Genomic DNA, 7,644 nt, shown 5'->3' with positions numbered 1-7,644 from the left:
AACCAGCCTTCCTTGAAACTCATGGCAGCATGGAGAAGATGACATTCCTGGAAAAAAATTATGAATAAGTTTTCATATTTGTTTTACTTTTGTTTTATTTTTTAAAGGAAGTAAGTAGAAGTAGATGTTTGGTTGGGAACTCATAATGTCTTCTGTACTTACACATCTTACTTACCTTCATCCTCAAAACTCACTTTTACAAGTTTTATTACCAGCTTCATAACCCTGAACAAGTTACTTAGACTCTTTAAACTTGAACTTCATCTATTGTATAATTTTAGGAAAAATTCTCCACATAAAATGGTTCATCTTTAACTGACTGATGTCTGATATTTTCCCAATCTTTAGACAGAGTCTTTTATTCCTACATAAGAAGTCTGCTTTAGAATGCAAATACTTCTGAAAAGAGGAATAACTTACCATATATGTGTGTGTGTGTGATATCACATATCACTGAAAAGTAACTGATATTGAATACTGCCCTGTGATCAAGACTGGCAAGGAGAAGGGGGAAATTGAATAGCTTAAGTATCCTGGGGATTTGAAATCTGAGGGTAGGACAGGGTACCACTAAATTCTATTTATCCTCTACACTACTTCCCTTTTTATGAACTTGGTAAAAATGTCCCAACATCTATGAGAGAGGAATTAAGGCAAAGAGAAGGTATTTGTGGAGAGACAGCCATTCATGAAACTTGGAAACTTCTCTCCCAAACTACAAGAGTAAGGGGTTACTAGTGAAAGAAAGCTGCAGTTGGCAAATAGAGGTTGGGAGGTACAAAGAACACATGAGCAGAAGACAGAAACCACATTGAAGTCCAGCTACACCATTTCACTCCGTTTTATCCTGAGTAAATGCTGAGCTGATTTTAGTCTTAGTCCCTGTTTGTCAGTAAGTGAGTCTGCTTACTCAAGGGACTATGAGAATTGAAAGAGTCAATGGAAATGAAAGAGTTTTGGCCCGGACCCGCCAAACAACAATGACAGCTGCAACCAAAAAATAGCCGGGCGTTGTGGCGGGCGCCTGTGGTCCCAGCTACTTGGGAGGCAGAGGCAGGAGACTCGCTTGAGCCCAGGAGTTGGAGGTTGCTGTGAGCTGTAATGCCACGACACTCTACCCAGGGGGACAGCTCGAGGCTCTGTCTCAAAAAAAAAAAAAAAAAAAAAAGAGTTTTGAAAAACATTGTTTGTCCTGGGTATGGATGAGAATATACCATGTGTCTCTACAGACTCACACCTATCTTCTTTCTTTATGGTCACATCAATGAGAAAATGTAACATTTGGAAAGAAATATCTAGGCTAAAGTTATTTTGTAATGTTGTAATTTTTGGAAATAATGCAAAATTGAATCTACTCACCCTCTAGTAATTGATGTAAGGATTTATTTTTTTTTAAAGAATTCTGCCAATTTTTTTTTTCCTGATACATGTATGTAAAGAGGTATAAACGGAGAACCACTATTAAAGATAAAAAGTTGATGTAAAGGCAGTTCAAGTTCTCAATGAAATAATGGGAAGATGATGAAATTAGCACAGCAGCATTTCATAGTCTACCAGCACCTAAGAGACCTTCATTTAGTGCTTGGAAACTTCTCAAGCACAGTCTTCCAGGCCCTTGTTGATGACAATTATCTTTGCTGCTGTGAAGACATCTCTGTTAGGAGGATAGTTACAGCTTGGGGATCATTTCCAGGAAAGCTCTTGCCTATAAAAAAAAAAAATTTATTGCAGTTCTGAATTATTAATTGTTCACTAATTAGTTTCTGTGATCACACTTGCCCTTTTATCTCCAATGATGCTATCACTGTAATTTTTGTAAATGAAAAGACTAAAGACGTGGACTTCAAATGTTCAGTAGTTGGGGATGATATGTCTGCTGGGATGTTATCTATGTCTGCCAAAGCCCTGTGGTCTACTGGAGTCTAGGAATGAAATCTGGCACTTTCCAGACAGCTACCCCTCTGAGGATGTGTGTGTTTGTGTATGTGTGCTTGTATGTATTTGTATGTATGTGTGTATGTGCAAATGCAAGAGGAGCTAGATGAGGTTGACTTCAAAGCCCTGCATCTTGTCTCTGCTCTCTGCCTCACAACGGTGACCAGAGATAGTCAATATCTCTTCCTGGACTCGGGATTTTTATCTGTAAAACTAAGATCATAAAATCTGCTCTGTTTATTTCACAGGACTTTCCTAGGAAGTAGTTAAATAGTCGATCACAAGAAAGCCTTGTATAAAAGGGTTTCTGTCTAAGACATTCACCGCAAACTCAGCAAGCAGAAACCCTGGCCAGCTCTTAGATATCAGCTCATATTCTGCCTTCTTCATGAAGCATTTCTTGCCTTTTTTAGTTAACATGTTCTTTTCTCAATGCCTGTGATACCAGTAATTTCACATGAGTCAGCCCTGAATTACTTACATATATACAGTTTCTAGGTGAATCTTGTCTCGGTAAATGAACTTTAAGATCCTTGGAACTGAAGCCAATGTTTTATAGAAAAGGTGATAGACTATTTAATTAAGAGCAGTGGATTTTGAGTCATTGGACATTTGGACAAATCCTAGTTTGCCTGAAAAGTTGATTGATCTCTTTAAACCTCAGTTATTTCTTCTGAAAAATTGGGGCATTGATATGTAACTCAAAATGTTGATATAATTGTTAAATAAGGTAAAACATCTATACCATTTAAAATGGTTTCTGGAAAATAATAAGTACTAGACAATGGTAATTATAATTACTTAAGAATAGTAGTATCTTATTATACTATTATAGTATCATCTATAATGATATTATAGTATCATAGTATCATCTATAATGCTGACCTTGAGATACTATGAAAGTCTAAATTATTTTCAGAATCATGAAAGAAAATAAGAATCAAATTCAACACTAAGTTAGTCTTTAGCATGTTTTAAGAGAGTGATCATATTTTAATTATTATAACTTCCCCCAGACCATTGATACTTCAGGATATCTTTATTATTCCCAGAGAATAAAACTAGTAGTTTTTGCTCTGAGCACCTTCATGATGTTTTCCTTTTTATAGACTGGACAGGATAGTCTCTTTCATCTGAAAAAGGTAAGCAGGGGACTGACCCTTATTTCTGCACAAGATTCTGATCAGTGCTCACAGCCCTTCTCTACAAAGCCTATGATTTTCTCATACATGGTTTATTTGCCAGTGTATTCCAGCATCTGCAAGGTGTCTCCTACTTTGGGTGCAAGAGTTTAGCAGAACTAAAAAAGCAGGACCTTACTTTCTGTCTGCCAGGTAGGCCCCTCTTGACCCCAGGGTTTATAGCATAGCAAACTGTATTTTTATAGCAACATCATTAAGCACTTGGAAGGAGCTGTATTATTCCCTGTACCTAACACTTGGGTAGAGGTGCAATAAACTCCCAGTCTCCATATATGTCCTTCAAGAGCCCATCAACCATTTAGTTCATGGGATGAGTCCCGTGGAAAGCTCCCGCACTTCACAGCAGAAACACATTTGTCCCAAGTCCTCCGGGTTCTGAATCTTTTTCTTCAATATCTTGGTAAAATATTTTGAAGCCTAGAATGTATCTGCTATGAGAAGTCTGCTGTGTCTTCCCCAAAGATTCTTGTGACGAGCAAGATAAAGGGTCATTGTTTTGTACATCATCCCGCATTGGCAAAGTCTCTTCAGTTGTTGTGTCTGGTCTGTGGCACTCAGCTCCAGAGGTGGCTTGCTTTGCACCATAGTAAGATACCTTTTCTTTCTTCATTTCCTAAAATTATCATTCACCCAACCATTTATTTAGTAACTGTGTATTGAAGGACATGAAAATACTGAGAGGTATAGGGAAGAAAAACCACATCAAGATCAATGTCAAACAGTTCCTTGAAATTCCCAACAAACAGAATTCCTGCCATTGAAGTTCCTCATGGGGCTCTAACCTGCCCTGATAGGTGGGCCTTGCTGCTTCCTTTACTTCCTGTCTTTCTGCTTCTTGTTTTTTCCAGCATGCTCTTTTCTAGTGTTTCATGAGACACAATGAACAACTTTCAAATGCATTTTACTTCTATAGGCTGAGCAGTTTTAGTGTCCATTGTGTTCTATTATTTTCTTCCCCCAAATTCCTGGGGGAAGATTGAGATATTAGGGTTGTTAACCTTATTATATTAAGAGAACCATTGATTCATCTAAAATATGAAAAAAAATCTTAGTTTTGGTGATGCATCCCACATCCCTAGTATATAGAGACAGCTCTGTCACTTTTTTAAAAATAAAGTGCCCACATTAAGTTTACAATAAATAATGGGGGAAGCTATTGTGATGAAAATAATCAGAGGAGGACCTGAACCTCAGTCTCTGAGGCCTTCAGAATGGAACTGAAAAGAAAGATGAAGAAATGTGATGACCTGGCAGAGTTCTGGACTGCAATTTTCAGCTCCTTTGAACTTGAGTTGTGGCCAAAGGAAAGAGTAGGCATAATGTGGGCCATTCTTAGGTGTATACTCACACTCTCTCTCCTTCTGCCACCTGAAGGAGCAGGATATGGAAAGCCTGGAGAGGAAAGCCATAGAAAGAAGGGAAGTACATCTCTGAAGGGTAGCATGGAGCAGAACTCCTCTGCAATGGACAATGGGCTTCAAAAAATGTCCACATGATTCTTCTCTTGATATGGAGAAGAAGTGAGTAGTATGTTGGTTAATCTCTATATCTGTATGTTTACTTGGACTTCCTCTACACTTGGAGAAGGATCCCTTGTCTTTACTGAATAGTGCCCTTTCCTTATCTTCAGTACTAGCCTCAGAAGTCACCTTCTAAGAGGCTATTAACTCTGCACTCCATTAGCACAGTTGACATTAGGATTCTTCTCATATCACTTCAGGGATACTTGTTTAGTGCCCCTTGCTAGGCCAAGCTTAAAATTCAAATGTAGAGGCTGGCATTTTCTTTATGCCTACTATGGAGCAGTAGTAGAGTTTCTTGAACTGGAGTTGGTAACTTGTTCTGTAAAGGGACAGATGCTAAGTGATTTAGGCTTTGCAGGCTATGTAATTTCTGTCATGACTTTTGTACTCTATTGCTGTAGCAAGAAAGCAGCTATAGATAGCAAAATGAATGAACATTACTCAATTACAAAATATATTTACAAAAACAGGTAGCAGGCTAAATTTAGCTACAGGTCATAGTTTGATAAACTCTGTTGTGGCAGATTCTTAGCCTTCACAATTTCCTGAAGAGTGTATATCTGTATCTTCCCAGTTAACAGTGGGCACCTTAATGGCCATGGAAATGGCATATGCATCTCTTTGTGTGAGCCAGCCCAGTCTACTACCTAGAATCAAGAGAATGAATCAATGTTCCTTGATTCAAATTGAACTGGAACCTGGTAAGCTTTGAAAAAGTAGGGTAATAGCTGCCCTGGAGTAAGAACAAGTCAATGCACATTCAAGATGAGCTCTTTTTTTTTTTTTAATTTAAAAAAATTAATGCTGTTTATTTAACTTCAAAAACATTTCAGCATTCTAAACATACAAAAAAACCCCAAAAAACAAAACAAAAAAACAGAACTTTGCCAATGTGTTTAAGTACAGAAGATTCTCAAACTTTCATTGATGCAGAGGCTCTTCTGATTTGCCAACATTAAAGAGTTCTACAGTTTGTTTTAAAACAGTTTTAAAACTACTGCACTTAACTTAAAAAAAAAAAAAATCCAAACATTTCTCATGCCAGCTGAGTCCCCTTTGTCCACAACTAAGAATGGCAGCAGAATGCTACATCACTATATACAAAAACAAGACAACCTGAAACTAAATGGATGCCTGCTGCAGTGTCACCAGGTCCAGCTCACAGTGCATGCCCTGAGCTACAGCCCCACCAAAGGGCATCTTTCCCCATGGCCTTAACACCAAGCAAGAAGCAGCAAGAAGCAGCAAGAGTTGGTCTTGGTTGTTTTGTTCTTTTTACAAACTGTAGATATGTACAGTGGATAACTCAGGTTTTCTAGCCAGTAATGATATAGTTAACAACACCTTACAAATTAAAAAAAAGAAAATGCCAGAAACATCTTTAAATGCCTTGTCACACCGACAGCAAAGTGCGCAGAGTGAGAAGAACACGAGAGTGCTTTTCATTTTAAAGATGTTTGGAAATATGTACGACTTTGGTACAGTTTCAGGGGGCTCCAGACACCCATGGCCACTTCATGTAAAGCACTGACAATTTCTAGAGCACTTCTAGAGCACTACCATATGATTGTGATCAAATTTTGTGATTAAACCTAATGAGGACAATAGATATTTCTTGAATAAAAGATGAGTCATTTGCGGTGCTCCCCAACTCTAAGGTCTTCACAGAGAGACAGTTTTCTCCTCCTCCTCCTCTTCTTCTGCCTCATCTTTTTCATCTTCCTCTTCCACCTTTTTCCTGGCAACTTTCGCGGGACACTTTGCAGCATCAAACTGCGACATCTAGTCGCAGACATAGTCAGCGACATCTTTCTCCCACTTCTTCAGCGTGGCTGCCTGAGTGATGTAAGGCCGCTTTTCACTGTCACTTAAGTTATTCCAGGTTTCACCCAGCTTTTTTGCCCATCTCCAATAGAGACACCAGGATTTGTAGACTTGAAATTGGGGCAGAATTCTGAACAGAACAGGAAAAATCCAGACAATAGCATTGAGGGCCTTAGGGTCCTTCTTCTTCTTTCCTCCTTTAGCAGGTCCATAATCCTTCGTTTCCTAATCATAGCAGACTTTATCCACCTTTGCCATTTCATCAAATTTAGACTTCTCTTTCCCAGACATTGTCCTCCACCTTTTAGAGAACTTCTTGAAAAATACTGCAAAATTGACAGGGACCTCTGGGTTTTTCTTCTTATGTTCTTCTTGGCATGTCTGCACAAAGAAGGCATAGGCAGACATCTTGCCTTTTGGTTTCTTGGGATCAACTTTAGCCATCTTGACTGTATTATTCACTAGTCTCCAAGATGAACTCTTTAAAAAATATTCTTTTTCCTTTTCCCAATCTAAAATTCTGTTGTTTTCACATTAGTGACTGGTTTATATTTCAATGGAACTCTAGGGAGAACAATGATAAAAGAAAATAATTAAATCATCATTCTTAAGTCTAACAGCAGGATATGAAAAGACAGATGTGGATTGTATGTGGCATGTGTGTGTTTGTGTATCCTTTCTAGCTATACATTTTAAATCAATTTGATCACATTTGGTAGACTTTTCTTTTTACAAGAACATATCATAATAATTATCTCATGTCACTTTATGGACAAATAACTTCAACCTAATATTTATATTTTATTCATCTGAGAGTAATAGGTGGATAATATATTTTTAGATGATAAATGGATTATTTTACTGTCATATTCTTTATAACACTGCAGAATTGTCCAAGTATCATGTGAATGTTTAATTTAAAAATGAAATTGTTAAATATTATATTTACATTGATAAATGTGTTTATTATATTGTGTCTTCCTTGGCTTGTGAATACCTATTTTATTAATGCAAATTAAAATAAAATAACTTAAAAGGTCAAAATATTTGCCAAATTTTAAGGCTTTTTATAAAACATGCAAAATTCCCAAGAGGGCTAGAATTTGAAGGAAAGCAAAACAAATTATCAGTTCTATTTAAAAACAAACTTATAAAATCGA

At 37.3% G+C, this 7,644-nt stretch overlaps 1 pseudogene; it reads right to left on the bottom strand.

Moving 5' to 3' along the window:
- Positions 1 to 6,322: 6,322 nt before the first annotated feature.
- On the bottom strand, positions 6,323 to 6,928 carry LOC111721931 (annotated as a pseudogene).
- Positions 6,929 to 7,644: the final 716 nt, after the last annotated feature.

The sequence above is a fragment of the Otolemur garnettii genome, unplaced genomic scaffold (genome assembly GCF_000181295.1).
Source record: "Otolemur garnettii isolate 467f Iridium unplaced genomic scaffold, OtoGar3 scaffold00203, whole genome shotgun sequence".
Classification (NCBI taxonomy): Eukaryota; Metazoa; Chordata; class Mammalia; order Primates; family Galagidae; genus Otolemur; species Otolemur garnettii.
This window is presented reverse-complemented; position numbering and strand designations above follow the sequence as displayed.